Source organism: Pongo pygmaeus, chromosome 2 (assembly GCF_028885625.2).
Source record: "Pongo pygmaeus isolate AG05252 chromosome 2, NHGRI_mPonPyg2-v2.0_pri, whole genome shotgun sequence".
NCBI lineage: Eukaryota > Metazoa > Chordata > Mammalia > Primates > Hominidae > Pongo > Pongo pygmaeus.
The window spans coordinates 204,598,504-204,615,369 of NC_085930.1; the positions used below are offsets into that span (position 1 = coordinate 204,598,504).

The 16,866-nt window shown below is 42.6% G+C and overlaps 1 protein-coding gene across 3 annotated transcripts in view; it reads right to left on the bottom strand.

Moving 5' to 3' along the window:
- The window catches only part of ACAP2 (ArfGAP with coiled-coil, ankyrin repeat and PH domains 2), a 177,465-nt gene that overhangs the window by 74,834 nt on the left and 85,765 nt on the right, over positions 1-16,866 (bottom strand). The gene's annotated exons all lie outside the window — the stretch shown is intronic.

The following is a 16,866-nucleotide window of genomic DNA, read 5'->3' on the forward strand; positions in this document are numbered from 1 at the left end:
TCTAAGACCAGCAATGACCAAATAGAAACTGAACATTAAAAAAAAAATACTGGCCAGGTGCTGTGGCTCATGCCTATAATCCCAGCACTTTGGGAGGCCAAAGCGGGCAGATCACCTGAGGTCGGGAGTTTGAGACCAGCCTGACCAACATGGAGAAACCCCGTCTCTACTAAAAATACAAAATCAGCCGGGCATGGTGGCACATCCCTGTAATCCCAGCTACTTGGGAGGCTAAGGCAGGAGAATCGCTTGAACCCAGGAGGCAGAGCTTGCAGTGAACCAACATCACGCCATTGCCCCTCCAGCCTGAGCAACAGGAGCGAAACTCCATCTGAAAAAAAAAACAAAAAAAAAATCCATTTATAATAACAAATAGGAAATGCTTAAGGATGAATTTGACAAAAATATGCAAGACTTGCACAGTGATGACTACAAAACATGCTCAGAGAAATTAAAAAAAAAAACAAATGGAGACAATCTTTCATGCTCTTCTTTTCTAATTTGGGTCCAGCAGAATGGCTTCACAAAGACGGGCAGCAAAAAGAAGAATCATCCTGCCATCGATAAGGTGACCCGAGGGTACACCAGCAACATTCAGAATCTTCCTGCCATCGATAAGGTGACCCGAGGGTACACCAGCAACGTTCAGAATCATCCTGCCATCGATGAGGTGACCCGAGGGTACACCAGCAACGTTCAGAATCATCCTGCCATCGATAAGGTGACCCGAGGGTACACCAGCAACGTTCAGAATCTTCCTGCCATCGATAAGGTGACCCGAGGGTACACCAGCAACGTTCAGAATCATCCTGCCATCGATAAGGTGACCCGAGGGTACACCAGCAACGTTCAGAATCATCCTGCCATCGATAAGGTGACCCGAGGGTACACCAGCAACGTTCAGAATCATCCTGCCATCGATAAGGTGACCCGAGGGTACACCAGCAACGTTCAGAATCTTCCTGCCATCGATAAGGTGACCCGAGGGTACACCAGCAACGTTCAGAATCATCCTGCCATCGACAAAGTGACCCGAGGGTACACCAGCAACGTTCAGAATCATCCTGCCATCGATAAGGTGACCCGAGGGTACACCAGCAATGTTCAGAAGCACATCCATTGAGTGGGCTTCAAGAATCATTCTGCCATCAATAAGGTGACCTGAGGATACACCATCAACATTCAGAAGCACATCCCTGGAGTGGGCTTCAAGAAGCGTGGCCCTCAGGCACTCAAAGAGATCCAGAAATTTGCCATGAAGGGGATGGGAATTCTAGATGTGCGCATTGACACCAGGCAAAACAAAGCTGTCTGGAACAAAGGAACAAGCAATATCTCATAAGTATCCATATGTGGTTTTCCAGAAAACATGATGAGGCTGAACATTCACCAAACAAGCTCTATACATTGATTACCTATGTGCCTGTCACCACTTTCAAAAATCTGTCGAAAGTCAATGTGGACAAGAACCACTGATTGTCAAATAAAGTGAGCAAATTATACACACACAAATAGACAGACTCATGGCCCTCTACTTTGAGTAACACATATATTATTTGGATTAGAAGACTTATTATTAGCAAAATGTTGATTCACCTCAAATTGATCTATACATTCAATGCAATTCCACTCCAAATCTCAGTAGAAACTGAAAAGTTGATTCTAAAAGTTATATGAAAACATAAAGGACCTAGAATAGCCAAAATAACTTTGAAAAAGAGGAAAAGAGTTAGAATACTCATACTACCTGATTTCAAGACTTACTATGAAAGCTACAGTAATCAATGGAGTATGGTACTATATAAAGACAGGCAAAGGCTGGGTACAGTGGCTCACGTCTGTAATCCCTACAGTTTGAGAGGATCACTTGAGCCCAGGAGTTGGAGATCAGCCTTGGCAACAAAGTGAGACCCCCCCCATCTCGACAAAAATTCAAAAAATTAGCCAGGCGTGTAGCATGTGCCTGTGGTCCCAGCTACTCGGGCGGCTAAGGCAGGAAGATTACTTGAGCCCAGGAGGTGGAGGCTGCAGTGAGTCATTTTCATTTCACTGCACTCTAGCCCAGAAAACAAAGCAAGACTATCTCAGGGAAAAAAAAAAAAAAAGAAAAAAGACAAGCAAAAAGATCAATAAGGCAGAAATTTCCCATGCATATGGTCAGCTTTTATTCATTTATTTTTTTTACAAAAGGTGCCAATAAAGATGGGAAAATGTATAAAACAAGCTGGAGAGCCATATGCAAAGAATTTAATAATAATAGGAAAAAGAAGAACTTCAACCCTTACCACAGAACACTTATAAAATGTAACTTGAAATAGATCATAGACCTAAACTTCTACAAGAAAACATTGAAAAAAATCTTACTGAATAGGGTTAAGCAAACATTTCCTAACAGAACACAAAAGAAAACTATAAAAGAACAAAATCAATAACTGACTTCATTAAAAAAAAGTTTGATCTTTAAAAAACACTGCTACAAAAACGAAAAAGGCAAGCCGAAGCATGGAAGAAAATATCTGCAAAACACATAACAACTCAGTAAATATGAAGATAAATCCTTTTTTTTTTTTTTTTTTTTTTGAGACAGGGTCTTGCTCTGTCGCCCAGGCTGGAATGCAGTGGTGTGATCTCGGCTCACTGCAACCTCCGCCTCCCAGGTTCAAGTGATTCTCCTGCCTCAGCCTCCCAAGCAGCTGGGATTACAGGCGCGTGCCACCACGCCAGCTAAGTTTTGTACTTTTAGTAGAGACAGAGTTTCACCATGTTGCCCAGGATGGTCATGAACTCCTGACCTCAACTGATCCGCCCGCCTCGGCCTTCCAAAGGGAGGGGGGTGTGTGTGTGTGTGTGTGGCCTTCCAAAGGGGTGTGTGTGGGGGTGTGTGTGTGTGTGTGTGTGTGTGTGTGTGTCGGAGTCTTGCTCTGTCACCCAGGCTGGAGTGCAGTGTGTGTGTGTGTGTGTGTGTGTGTGTGTCGGAGTCTTGCTCTGTCACCCAGGCTGGAGTGCAGTGGCGCCATGTCAGCTCACTGCAAGCTCCGCCTCCCAGGATCACACCATTCTCCTGCTTCAGCCTCCCGAGTAGCTGGGACCACAGGCGCCCGCCACCACCACGCCCAGCTAATTTTTTGTATTTTTGGTAGACACAGGGTTTCACCGTGTTAGGCAGGATGGTCTGGATCTCCTGACCCGTGATCGCCCACATCGGCCTCCCAAAGTGCTGGGATTACAGGCGTGAGCCACCGTGCCCAGCCTAAATCCATTTTTTTAATGAACAAAAGATGACACTTCACCAAAGAAGATCCATAGATGGCAAAGAAACAAAATGCTCAACATCATTACTTATTAATAAGGAAATGCAAATTAAAACCATAAACAATTTTAGAAAGTGACTATGCCAAGTGCTGCTGAGCATGTGGAATCCCTGCACTGTCGTACACTGCTGATGGAAAATGGCACAATCCACTTTGCAAAACAACATTTGTGTAGGTTTTAATTTCTTTACAGATATTAACATTTTTAAGAAAAGTAAAACAGTCATGTGCCGCATAATGACATTTTGGTCAAAGACAGGCCGCACATATAACGGTGGTACCATAAAATTATAGTACTGTATCTGTACTGTACTTTTTCTATGTTTAAATACCCAAATATCTACCATTATGTTACAAATGCCTAACGTATTCATTACAGAAACATGCTGTATAGGTTTGCAGCGTAAAAGCAATAGACTACACCACGTAGCCTAGGTGTGTAGGAGGCTACACTGTCTAGGTTTGTGTTAAGTACATTCTATGAAACTCACACAATGAAGAAATCACCTAACACATTTCTCAGAATGTATCACTGTCATTAAATGATGCGTGACTGTATTAAAAATTAATATAAACATTAATAAATAAAAGAAAACATTTCCTTATTTTCTCTTAGCAATGGCTTACAGTCTTCACTTTAAAAATAGTAAAAATTTAAGCATAACACTATCTTACAAACTAGCCGTTTTACGCCTGGCTATTCATATAAAGAAATAAAACTATATGTCTACACAGATTTTTACATGTATTTTAATAAGCATTTTTATTTGTAATAGCCAAAACCTAAAAACAATCCCAAAGTCCATTGCAGTAGCTTTAAAATATGACAACAAATTATTTAACACTGCTTTCTTCAAAAGCAGCCCCAATTCTTTGCTCTTTGAGTGTGGGCTAGATGGAGTGACTTACTTCTAGCAAACAGTATCATGAAGAAAGTAACAATGTGTGACTGCTGAAACCAGGTTATAAAAGGCATTGAAGCTTCCAGCCAGAGGTGTCTCAGCACTTTGGGAGGCTGAGGCGGGCAGATCACTTGAGGTCAGGAGTTCGAGACCACCCTGGCCAACATGGTGAAACCCCCAACTCCACTAAAAATATAAAAATTAGCTGGGTGTGGTAGCGCACGTCTGTAATCCTAGCTACTCAGGAGGCTGAGGCACAAGAATTGCTTCAACCTGGGAGGCGGAAGTTGCAGTGAGCCAAGGTCATGCCATTCACTCCAGCCTGGATGACAGAGTGAGACTGTCTTAAAAAAAAAAAAAAAAAAGGCATTGAAGCTTCCTGTTTGCCCATGCTGCTCTTGGATCACTTGTTTTAGCAGTAACCAGATTCCATGTCATAAGGACACTCAAGCATCCCTGCAAAGAGGATCCTTGGTCAGAGGACCAGAGACTGAGGCAATCTCATGAAATTCCTGAGTCAGAGTCACCCAACTAAGCCACTCCCAAATTCCTGGCCCAGAAACTGTAAGATAATACATGCATGTTGTTTCATGCCACTAGGTTTTCAAATAATCTGTTATACAGCAGTAGATAGCTAATATAACCATCCACAGGTAGATGGATTTTAAAACTTGTGATAAATCCATACAATGCAATCGTATTGAGCAATGAAAAGGGAATGAAGGACTGAAACATGCAATCTAATTGGACCTCAAAATAACACTGAAGAAACTAGACCACAAAAGTCCATTTACATACAATTCTAGAAAATGCAAACAAATGAATAATGATAGAAAGCAGATTCACGACAGACTAGGAATGAGGGAAGAAGGGAGAGAAATAGAAATTACAAAGTGGCAAAGAAAAACTTTTAAAGCATGATTGTTATATTCACTAAATTATCTGTAGCGATTTCATGGAGATATACGGATCTCAAAAGTTATCAAATTGTATGCTGTAACTATGCAGTTTATGTCAATTATTCCTTAATAAAGTTGTTTTAAAAAAATCATTATATTCCAAAGAGAAAAGCTGAACATTTTTCTCTTTTTTGCTTTTCAACTTTTTTTTTTTAAACTTCTAGGTTCGGGGTACATGTGCAGGATGTGGAGGTTTGTTACATAGGTAAACGTGTGTCACAGGGACTTGTACAGATTATTTCATCACCCAGGTATTACACCTACTATCCGTTAGTTATTATTCCTGATCCTCTCCCTCCTCCTACCCTCCACACTCCAACAAGACACAGTATGTGTTGTTCCCCTGTGTGTGTCCACGTGTTCTCATCATTTAGCTCCCCCACTTATAAGCGAGAACATGTGGTATTTGGTTTTCCGTTCCTGTGTTAATCTGCTAAGGATAATGGCCTCCAGCTCCATCCATGTTCCTGCAAAGGACATGATCTCATTCTTTTTTATGGCTGCATAGTATTCCACAGTGTATACGTACGTACGCATTTTCTTTATCCAGTCTACCACTGATGGGCATTTAGGCTGATTCCATGTCTTTGCTGTTGTGAATAGTGCTGCAATGAACATACACACACATATGTCTTTATAATAGAACTATATTCCTATGGTTATATACCCAGCAATGGTATCTCCCCCAGCTGATGTGAGATGGTATCTCATTGTGGTTTTGATTTGCACTTCTCTAATGATCAGTGATGTTGAGCTTTTTTTATATGATTGTTAGCCACATGTATGTCTTCTTTTGAGAAATGTCTGTTCATGTCCTTTGCCCGCTTTTTAATGGGGTTGTGTTTTTCTTTACAATTTAAGTTCCTTATAAATTCTGGATATAAGAGCATTAGCAGATGAATAGTTTGCAAATATTTTCTCCCGTTCTATAGGTTGTCTGTTTACTCTGCTGACAGTTTCTTTGATTGTGCAGAAACTAATTAGATCCCATTTGTCAATTTTTGCTTTTGTTGCAGTTGCTCTTAGCAACTTCATCATGAACCCTTGGCCCATACCTATATCCTGGATACTACTGCCTTTAAAATGTAACATTACCAAAATTGAATTTTCTATACACTTGAATAGAATGTCAAGTATTTCATGAAATTAGATGTCAATAATCTAGGCTATTTACTGGTTTTGTTTTGGAGACAAGAGTCTCACTCCATCACGCAGGCTGGAATGCAATGGCATGATCTCAGCTCACTGCAACCTCTACTTCCCAGCTTCAAGCAATTCTTGCGCCTTAGCCCTCTGAGTAGCTGGGACTACAGGCGGGTGCCACCATGCTCAGTTGATTTTTGTATTTTTAGCAGAGATGGGGTTTCACCATGTTGGACAGCCTGATCTCGAACTCCTGACCTCAGTCTCCCAAAGTGCTGGGATTACAGGCGTGAGCCACTGCACCCAGCCACAATAATGTAGGCTGTATACTTTTAATACTTCCATTAGTGTGAAAAGTATGTTGTCAATAGAGCAACATTTCTGTCTCCAACTTGCCAATTCTCAAGCCACAGCTATCTAACAGCTAATTCTTTTCTTTTTCTTCTTCTTTTTTTTTTGGTAGTTATTGTTGTTCTTAAAGCCCTTCCTCATGGACAGCTAACTCTTTTCTACATTAAACTGCTACACAGAAATTTCTCAATTCATCTACTGGTATCTAAGTCTCTATACTTTCCCAGGAGAAAATTCACACATTTTCCCATCATAAAAAGTTTAAAAGCCACCAACAGAAAAGCTAAGGTTCACTTATATTTCTGGAAATTAACAGTATTATTCCAAGCAACACATGTATTACAAATAATCAAAAATATGTCAGTTGACCAATCTGCTCATTATAAAATGAACTTACAAAAGCGCATAGAATAATATATGACTCTTTAAAACCAACAGCTCACACTAAAGTTATTCCTCATACATGTATGAACACAGTTAAAGCAGCACTATCTCTGCTCTCTTCAGGAAAGGAGGAAAGCTAAGATGCACTTCAAAGATCTAGTCCAGAAACGTTAGTAAAAGAACAGGCTGCATATCCATAGATAGCATTATCCCCATTTCCAGTTCTTACAAGTAAGGTGCCTTTGGCTCTACGTATACATTTTGTAGTTGAAAGTCCTTGTGATTTATTTAAATATTATTCAGGGCTAGGCAAAGTGGCTCATGCCTGCAATCCTAACACTTTGGGAAGCCAACATGGGAGGATCACTCGAGGCAAAGAGTTTGAGGACAGCCTAGGGAACATAACAAGACTCCATTGCAACAAAAATCAAAAATAAAAACAAGCTGGAATGGGAGGCAGAGCAATATGGCCAAACAGAAGCCTCCACCGATTGTCCTCCCTGCAGGAACACCAAATTTGACAAGTACCTACACAAAAAGCACCTTCATAAGAACCAAAAATCATGTGAGCAATCACAGTACCTTCGTATCGCTGAAAGAGGCAGTGAAGAGGATAGAAAAGACAGTCTTGAATTGCTGACCCCAGCCCTCCCCCCTGCGCTCGTAGCAACCACATGGCACAGAGGAAGAATCTGCGCTGCACATGGAGAAAGAGCACAGCAACTGTGGGACTATATGCTGGAACGCAGTGCTGCCAACCCCGGCAGAACTCCGCCAATGCCAATGAATGGAGCATTTAGACCAGCCCCAGGGAGAGGACAATCACACAGCCTGGAGGTTGGAACTGGAGTTTTCGCAAGCCTCGCCACCACAGGCTAAAGTGCTCTAGGGTCCTAAATAACAGTAAAAGGCAGGCTAGGTCACAAGGACTGTAACTCCTAGGCAAGTTGTAGTGCTGGGATGGGCTCAGAGCCAGTGGACTTGGAGGTACATGACCTAGTGAGACACCAGCCAGTGTGGCTAAGGGAGCGCTTGTGTCACGCATCCCCCAATCAAAGGCAGGAAGGCTCCCAGCTCCAAAAGAGATTCCTTCCTTCTCCTTGAGAAGAGGAGAGGAAAGAATAAACAGGACTTTGTTTTGCAACATAAATACCACCTCAGCCACAGTTGAATAAAGCATCAGGCAGAGTCGTGAGGTCCCCATTCTAGGCTCTAACTCCCGGATGATATTTTTAGACACACCCTGGGCCAGAAGGAACCTGAAGGGAAGGATCAAGTCCCGGAAGAATTCATCACTTGCTGACTAAAGAGCCCTTAGACCCTGAATAATCACCAGCAGTAACCAAGAAATACACACTGTGGGCCTCAGCTAAGACTCTGAGACATGCAGGCTTCAGGTGTGACCCGGCATATTCACAGCTGTGGTGGCTACGAGGAGAGACTCCTTCTGCTTGAGAAAAGGGGAGGGAAAAATAAAGGGGATTTTGTCTTGCAGATTAGGTACCACCTCAAACATAGTTGGGAGGAGCACCAAGTGGGTTTGTAGGGTCCCTGATTCCAGAGAACACTGGACAGCACCTCTGGAACTACCCTAAGCCAGAATGGAACTCACTGCCCTGAAGGGTGGGTCCCAGGAATGGCGACATTCATGAAAAGCTGAGCCCTTGGGCCTTAAGTGAACAGTGACAACATTGAGGCTGTGGGACTGTGTGGAGGTGGACACGGGGTGACTCCACTGCCTGGGGAGAGGAAAGGGAAGGGTGGGAAGGACTGTGTCTTGTGATTTCAGTACCAGCTTAAACATAGCTAAATACAGCACCAGGGAAACTTCTAAGGTTTCCGATTTCAGGCCCTGGCTTCCAGGCACTATCTCTGAACCTGTCCGGAGCCCGGAGCCCAGGGGAATTCACCACCCCGAAGGGAAATACACAAGAATGACTAGCTTCAGCCACTCTTGAAGTAATGACTATAGCCTGAGCACCTTGAGAGGACACATGTTGCGGCCAGGTAATAGTTACAGCAGGACATGGGCAAGACACGGTGCTTGGCTGGCTTCAGATCTGACGAAGTACAGTCCCAACGATGGTGGCGACAGGAGTGCTTGTATCACCCCTCTCCAAGCTGCAGGCAGCTTAGCCAGAGAGAGAGAGAGAGAGAGAGAGACTGCACTCATTTTGGAGAAAGTAAGGGAAGAAAACAAGAGTCTCTACCTGGTAATCCAGAGAATTATTCCAGATGTTATCCAAGACCACAGTATTAGTCCATTCTCACACTGCTATAAAGAACTGCCTGAGACTGGGTAATCTAGAAAGGGAAGAGGTTGAATTGACTCACAGTTCTACATGGCTGGGGAGGCCTCAGGAAATTTACAATCATGGTGGAAGGTGAAGGGAAAGCAAGGCACTTTCTTCACGAGGCAGCGGGAAGGAGAATGAACACAGGAGGAATTATCAAACACTTACAAACCCATCAGATCTCATGTAATGCACTCACTATCACCAGAACAGCATGGGGGAAACCACTCCCATGATCCATGCACCTCCACCTGCTCTCTCCCTTGACATGTGGAGATTATGGGGATTACAATTCCAGATGAGATTTGGGTGGGGACACAAAGCCCAACCATATCAACCACCAAGCTGGTATCTCTGTAAGTGTCCAAGAACTACAGCATTACTAGTCTTGGGGTGCCCTCTAATGCAGATACAGCTGTAGGGACCAAAAACCTAGATCATAACAACTAAGTAGATTTGAATACTTGGATAGCCTTCTCAAGAAGGATGAGTACAAACAAGCCCAGACGTGAAGCCTATAATAAATATCTCATTCTTCAATGCCTAGATAATAACAAATATCTACTAGCATCAAGACCATTGAAGAAAACATAACCTCATCCAAAGAACTAAATAAGGCACCAGGGGCAAATGGGAGAAATGGAGATATGTGACCTTTCAGACAGAGAATTCAAAATAGCTGCTCTGAGGAAACTCAAAGAAATACGAGATAACAGAAGAAATTCAGAATCCTATCAGATGAATTTAACAAAGAAATTAAAATAATTTTTAAAAACCAAGCAGAAATTCTAGAGTTGAAAAACGCACTTGACATTTAAAGAATGTATCAGAGTCTCTTAACAGCAGAACTGATCAAGCAGAAGAAAGAATTCCTGAGACTTATGAGCCCTGTTTGAAAACGGAGAAGAAAAAAGAATAGAAAAGAATGAAGCAGCCCTATAAGATCTAGAAAATAGCCTCAATAGCAAATCTAAGAGTAAGGTAGAAAGAGAGAAACAGAAAGTTTATTTGAAAGGATAGTAACAGAAAATTTCTGAAACTGAGAGAAAGATACAAAACTTCAAGTAAAAGAAGGTTATAGAATACCAAGTAGATTTAACCCATTATTAGTTTACTAATCAAATTCCCAAAGATCAAGGATAAAGAAAGGATTCTAAAAGCAGCACAAGAAAAGAAACAAATAACACAATGGAGCTCCAAAACATCTAGCAGTAGACTTTTCAGTGGAAACCTTACAGGCCAGGAGAGAGTAGCATGACATATTTAAAGTGCTGGCAAAAAATTTTTTTACTCTAGAATAGCATATGAAGTAAAAATATCCTTCAAACATGAAGGATAATTAAAGATTTTCCCAGACAAACAAAAGTTGATGAATTTCATCAACACCAGACCTGTCCTACAAGAAATGCTACAGGGAGGTTCTTCACTGGGAAAGAAAAGGAGATTAATGAGCAAGAAGAAATCATCTGCAGGTGCAAGGCTCACTGGTGACAGTAAGTACAGAGACAAACACGGAATACTGTAACACTGTAATTGTGCTGTGTAAACGACTCCTAAGTGTTAATAGAAAGATGAAAAGATAAACCAAAAATAATGAGTATACCTTTTCAACAGAGACAATACAATAATATACACACGGAAACAGTAAAAAGTTACAAAGTGAGGACACAGTGTTAAAGTATTGAGTTTTTGTTTGTTTGTTTTGAGACAGAGTCTCGCTCTGTTGCCCAGGCTGGAGTGCAGTGGCCCTATCTCTGCTCACTGCAAGCTCCGCCTCCTGGGTTCACGCCATTCTCCTGCCTCAGACTCCCAAGTAGCCAGGACTACAGGCGCCACCACACCCGGCTAAATTTTTGTATTTTTAGTAGAGACGGGGCTTCACCGTGTTACCCAGGCTGGTCTCGATCTCCTGACCTCGTGATCCGCCCGCCTCAGCCTCCCAAAGTGCTGGGATTACAGGCGTGAGCCACCATGCCCGGCCTAAAGTATTGAGTTTTTATTAGTTTTCTTTTTGTTGGTTTATGCAATCAGTGTTGATTTGTTACCATAAGATACCATTTGCAAGCTTCATGGTAACCTCCAATCTACAAACATATAATAAACAAAAAATAAAAAGCAAGAAAATAAAACATAACACCAGAGAAAATCACCTTCATTAAAAGGAAGACACTAAGGAAGAGAAGACCACAAAACAACCAGAAAACAAATAACAATAGGGCAGGTGTAAATCCTTACTCATCAATAACATTGAATGTAAATGGATTACACTCTCCAATCAAAAGACAAAGAGTGGCTGAACGGATAAAGAAACAAGATGCAATAATCTGTTGCTTAAAAGAGACACATCTCACCTATAAAAGAGACACATCTCACCTATAAAGACACATCTCACCTACGAAGAGACACATCTCACCTATAAAAGAGACACATCTCACCTGAAAATAAAGGAATGGAAAAAGACACTACATGCAAATGGAAACCAAAAGGAACAGAAGTAGCTATATTTTTATCACACAAAACAGACCTCAAGAAAAAAAAATTTTTAAGACACAAAGAAGGTCATTATAATGATAAAGGGTTCAATGCAGCAAAAGAACATAACAAGTATAATTAGATATGTACCAAACACTGGAGCACCAAGATATATAAAGAAAATATCATTAAAGCTAAAGGGAGAGACCGACCCCAATATAATAACAGCTGGAGACTTCAAAACCCCACTTTCGGCACTGGACAGATCATCCAGACAGAAAATCCACAAGGAAACATCAGACTTAATTTGCACTATAGGTCAGGTGCAATGGCTCATGCCTGTAATCCCAGTACTTTGGGAGGCCAAGGCGGGTGATCACCTGAGGTCAGGAGTTCGAGACCAGCCTGGCCAACATGGTGAAACCCCATCTCTACTAAAAATACAAAGCTAGCTGGGTGTGGTAGCACATGCCTGTAATTCCTGCAGTTTGGGAAGCCGAGGCAGGAGAATCACTTGAACCCAGGAGGCAGAGGTTGCAGTGAGTCGGGATCGTGCCACTGCACTCACTCAAAAAAAAAGAAAAGAAAAAAAAATCTGTACTATAGACCAAACAGGCCTAATGAATATTTAAGAACATTTCACGGAAGGGGTATAGAACACACATTTTTCTTCTCAGCACATGAATCATTCTTAAGGACAGACCATATTGCTAGGTCACAAAACAAGTGGTAAGAAACTCAGAAAAAAAAAAAAAACTGAAATAATATCAAAGATCTTCTCTGTCCACAATGGAATAAAACTAGAAATAATGAGGAATTTTGGAAACTATATAAACACATGGAAATTAAACAATATGCTCCTGAATGACCAGTGGGTAAAGAGATTAGGAAAGAAACTAGGCTGGGCGCAGTGGCTCAGGCCTGTAATCCCCACATTTTGAAAGGCCAAGACAGGCAGATCACTTGAGGCCAGGAGTTTGAGACTAGCCTGGACAACATGGTGAAACCCCACCTCTACTAAACAATACAAAAATTAGCCAGGTGTAGTGGCGCGCACCTGTAATCTCAGCTACTCAGGAGGCTGAGACATGAAAATCACTTGAACCCAGGAGGCAGAGGTTGCAGTGAGCAGAGATTGTACCACTGCAATCCAGCCTGGGTGACAGAGCAAGACTCCGCCTCAAAAAAAAAAAAAAAAGAAACTAAAAAATTTATTGAAGCAAATGATAATGGAAACACAACAAACCGAAGACTATGTATGGGATACAGTAAAAGCAGTATTAAGAGGAAAGTTTATAGCTAAGAGTGCCTACATCAAAAACAAAAAACCTTCAGATAAACAACCTAATGACACATCTTAAAGAACCTAAACCTAAAGTTAGCAGAAGAAAATAAAGACCAGAGCAGAAGTAAATGAAATTAAAAAGAAAATACAAAAATCCCTCTCCCCTCTCCCCTCTCCCTCTCCCGCTCCTTTCTTCGGTCTCCCTCTGTTGCTGAAGCTGGACTGTACTGCTGTGATCTCGGCTCGCTGCAACCTCCCTGCCTTGGGCTCCTGTGATTCTCCTGCCTCGGCCTGCCTGGGAGTGCCTGGGATTGCAGGCGCGCGCCGCCACACCTGACTGGTTTTTGTATTTTTGGTGGAGACGGGGTTTCGCCGTGTTGACCGCGCTGGTCTCCAGCTCCTGGCCTCGAGTGATCTGCCCGCCTCGGCCTCCCGAGGTGCTGGGATTGCAGACAGAGTCTCGCTCACTCAATGCTCAATGTTGCCCAGGCTGGAGTGCAGTGGCGTGATCTCGGCTCGCTGCAACCTCCACCTCCCAGCCGCCTGCCTTGGCCTCCCAAACTGCTAAGATTACAGCCTCTGCCCTGCCGCCACCCCGTCTAGGAAGTGAGGAGCATCTCTGCCTGGCCGCCCATCGTCTGGGATGTGAGGAGCCCCTCTGCCCGGCCGCCCCGTCTGGGAAGTGAGGAGCGCCTCTGCTGGCTGCCCCGCCTGGGAAGTGAGGAGCGCCTCTGCCCGGCCGCCCAACGTCTGGGAAGCGAGGAGCACCTCTGCCTGGCCGCCCTGTCTGGGAGGTGAGGAGCGCCTCTGCCCGGCAGCCCCGTCTGGGAGGTGAGGAGCGTCTCTGCCCGGCCGCCCCGTCTGGGAGGTGAGGAGCGCCTCTGCCCGGCCGCCCTGTCTGGGAGGTTTACCCAACATCTCCAAAGAGACAGTGACCATCGGGAGCGGGCCATGAGGACGATGGCGGTTTTGTTGAAGAGAAGGGGGGGAAGTGTGGGGAAAGGAAGGAGAGATCAGATTGTTGCTGTGTCTGTGTAGAAAGAAGTGGGCATAGGAGACTCCATTGTGTTCTGACTAGAAGTTCTTCTGCCTTGGGATGCTGTTGATCTATGGCCTTGCCCCCAGCCCCGTGCTCTCTGAAACATGTGCTGTGTCAACTCAGGGTTAAATGGACTAAGGGCGGTGCAAGATGTGCTTTGTTAAACAGATGCTTGAAGGCAGCATCCTCTTTAAGAGTCATCACCACTCCCTAATCTCAAGTACCCAGGGGCACAAACACTGCAGAAGGCCGCAGGGACCTCTGCCTAGGAAAACCAGAGACCTTTGTTCATGTGTTTATCTGCTGACCTTCTCTCCACTATTATCCTATGACCCTGCCACATCCCCCTCTCCGAGAAACACCCAAGAATGATCAATAAATACTTAATTTAAAAAAAAAAAATCTTGGAATCAAAATAATAAATAGAATATAGAATCACAAAATATTTATTTGGAGTCCTAGAATATCAGAATAATTGAATTATATAGCCCTAGAATCCTAAAATAAATGAATGTTAAAAATCCTAAAAAAAAAAAGAAAATACAAAAATCAACAAAAAAAAGTGGTTTTTCAAAAAGATTAAAAAACTGACAAACCTTTAGCCAGACTAAGAAAAAAGAAGACCCAAATAAAAAAATCAGAGATGAAAAAGGAGACCTTATAACCCATACTGCAGAAATTCTAAGGATCATTAGAGGCTACTATGAGCAACTGTGCACCAATAAATTAGAAAACCTAGAATAAATGGATAAATTCCTAGACACATACAACCTACCAAGACTGAACCACGAAGAAATCCAAAACCTGAACAGACCAGTAACGAGACCAAAGCTCAAATAAAAAGTCTTCCAGGCTGTGCCCAGTGGCTCACTCCTGTATCCTAGCACTTTGGGAGGCCAAGGTGGGTGGATCACCTGAGGTCAGGAGTTTGAGACCAGTCTGGCCAACATGGCGAAACCCCGTCTCTACTAAAAATACAAAAAAATTAGCCACGCGTGGTGGCACTTGCCTGTAATCCCAGCTACTCAGGAGGCTGAGGCAGGAGAATCCATTGAACCTCGGAGACAGAGGTTGCAGTGAGCCGAGATTGCACCATTGCACTCCAGCCTGGGCACAGAGTGAAAACTCCCATCTCAAAAAAAAAAAAAAAAAATCTTCCAGCAAAGAAAAACCTGAGACCAGATGGCTTTACTTCAAAATTCTACCAAACATTTAAAGAACATCTAATACCAATCCTACTCAAACTATTCTGAAAAATAGCAAAGGAGGGAATACTTACAAACTCATTCTATGAGGCCAGTTATTACCTTGATACCAAAATCAGACAGAGGTGCATAAAAAATAACCACACACACACAAAACTATAGGCCAATATCTCTGATGAACACCGATGAAAAAAATCCTCAACAAAATATAAGCAAACTCAATTAAACAACACATTAAAAGGATTACCAACTGGGATTTAATCCAGGAATGTAAGGATGATTCAACATATGCAAATCAATTTGATACATAGAATTAAAGACAAAAACCATATGATGACTTCAACTGATGCTGAAAAAGCATTTGACACAATTCAACATAATAAAAACTCTCAAAAAACTGGGTATAGAAGAAACGTACCTCAATATAATAAAGTCCATATACAACAGATCCAGAGCTTCTATAATAATGAATGGGGAAAAACAGAAAGCCTTTTCTCTAAGATCTAGAAGAAGACAAGGATGCCCACTGTCATCACTGTTAATCAACATATTATGGAAGTCCTAAGCTAGAGCAATAAGACAAGAGAATAAAATAAAAAACATCCAAATTGGCAAGAATAGTCAAATTATCCTTGTTTGCAGATATTTGGACTAAAGACTCCACCAAAAAAACTATTACAACTGATAAATTCAGTAAAGCTGCAGGATACAAAATCAACATACAAAAATCAGTAGCATTTCCATAGGCCAAAGGTGAAGAATCTGAAAAACAAATCAAGGAAGTAATCCCATTTATAATTGCTACAAATAAAATTAAATACTTAGCAATTAACCAAAGAAGTGAAAGATCTCCACAATTAAAACTATAAAACATTGACGCAAAATGTTGAAGAGGACACAAAGAAATAGAGAGACAGTCTATGTTCATGAATTGGAAGAACTAATATTGTTAAAATGTCCAGGCCAGGCGCGGTGGCTCATGCCTGTAATCCCAGCACTTTGGGAGGCTGAGACGGGCGGATCACGAGGTCAGGAGCTCGAGACCAGCCTGGCTAACACAGTGAAACCCCGTCTCCACTAAAAATACAAAAAAACAATTAGCCGGGTGTGGTGGCAGGCGCCTGTAGTCCCAGCTACTCGGGAGGCTGAGCCAGGAGAATGGCGTGGACCTGGGAGGTGGAGTTTGCAGTGAGCCGAGATCATGCCACTGCACTCCAGCCTGGACGACAGAGCGAGACTCTGCCTCAAAAAAAAAAAAAAAAAAAAAAAAGTCCGTACTATGCAAAGGAATCTACAGACTCAATGCAATACTAATCAAAATACCAATGACAGCCGGGCACAGTGGCTCACGCCTGTAATCCCAGCACTTTGAGAGGCCGAGGCGGGTGGATCACCTGAGGTAGGGAGTTCGAGACCAGCCTGACCAACATGGAGAAACTCCGTCTCTACTAAAAACACAAAATTAACCGGGCGTGGTGGTGTGCACCCGTGGTCCCAGCTGCTCAGGACGCTGAAGCAGAA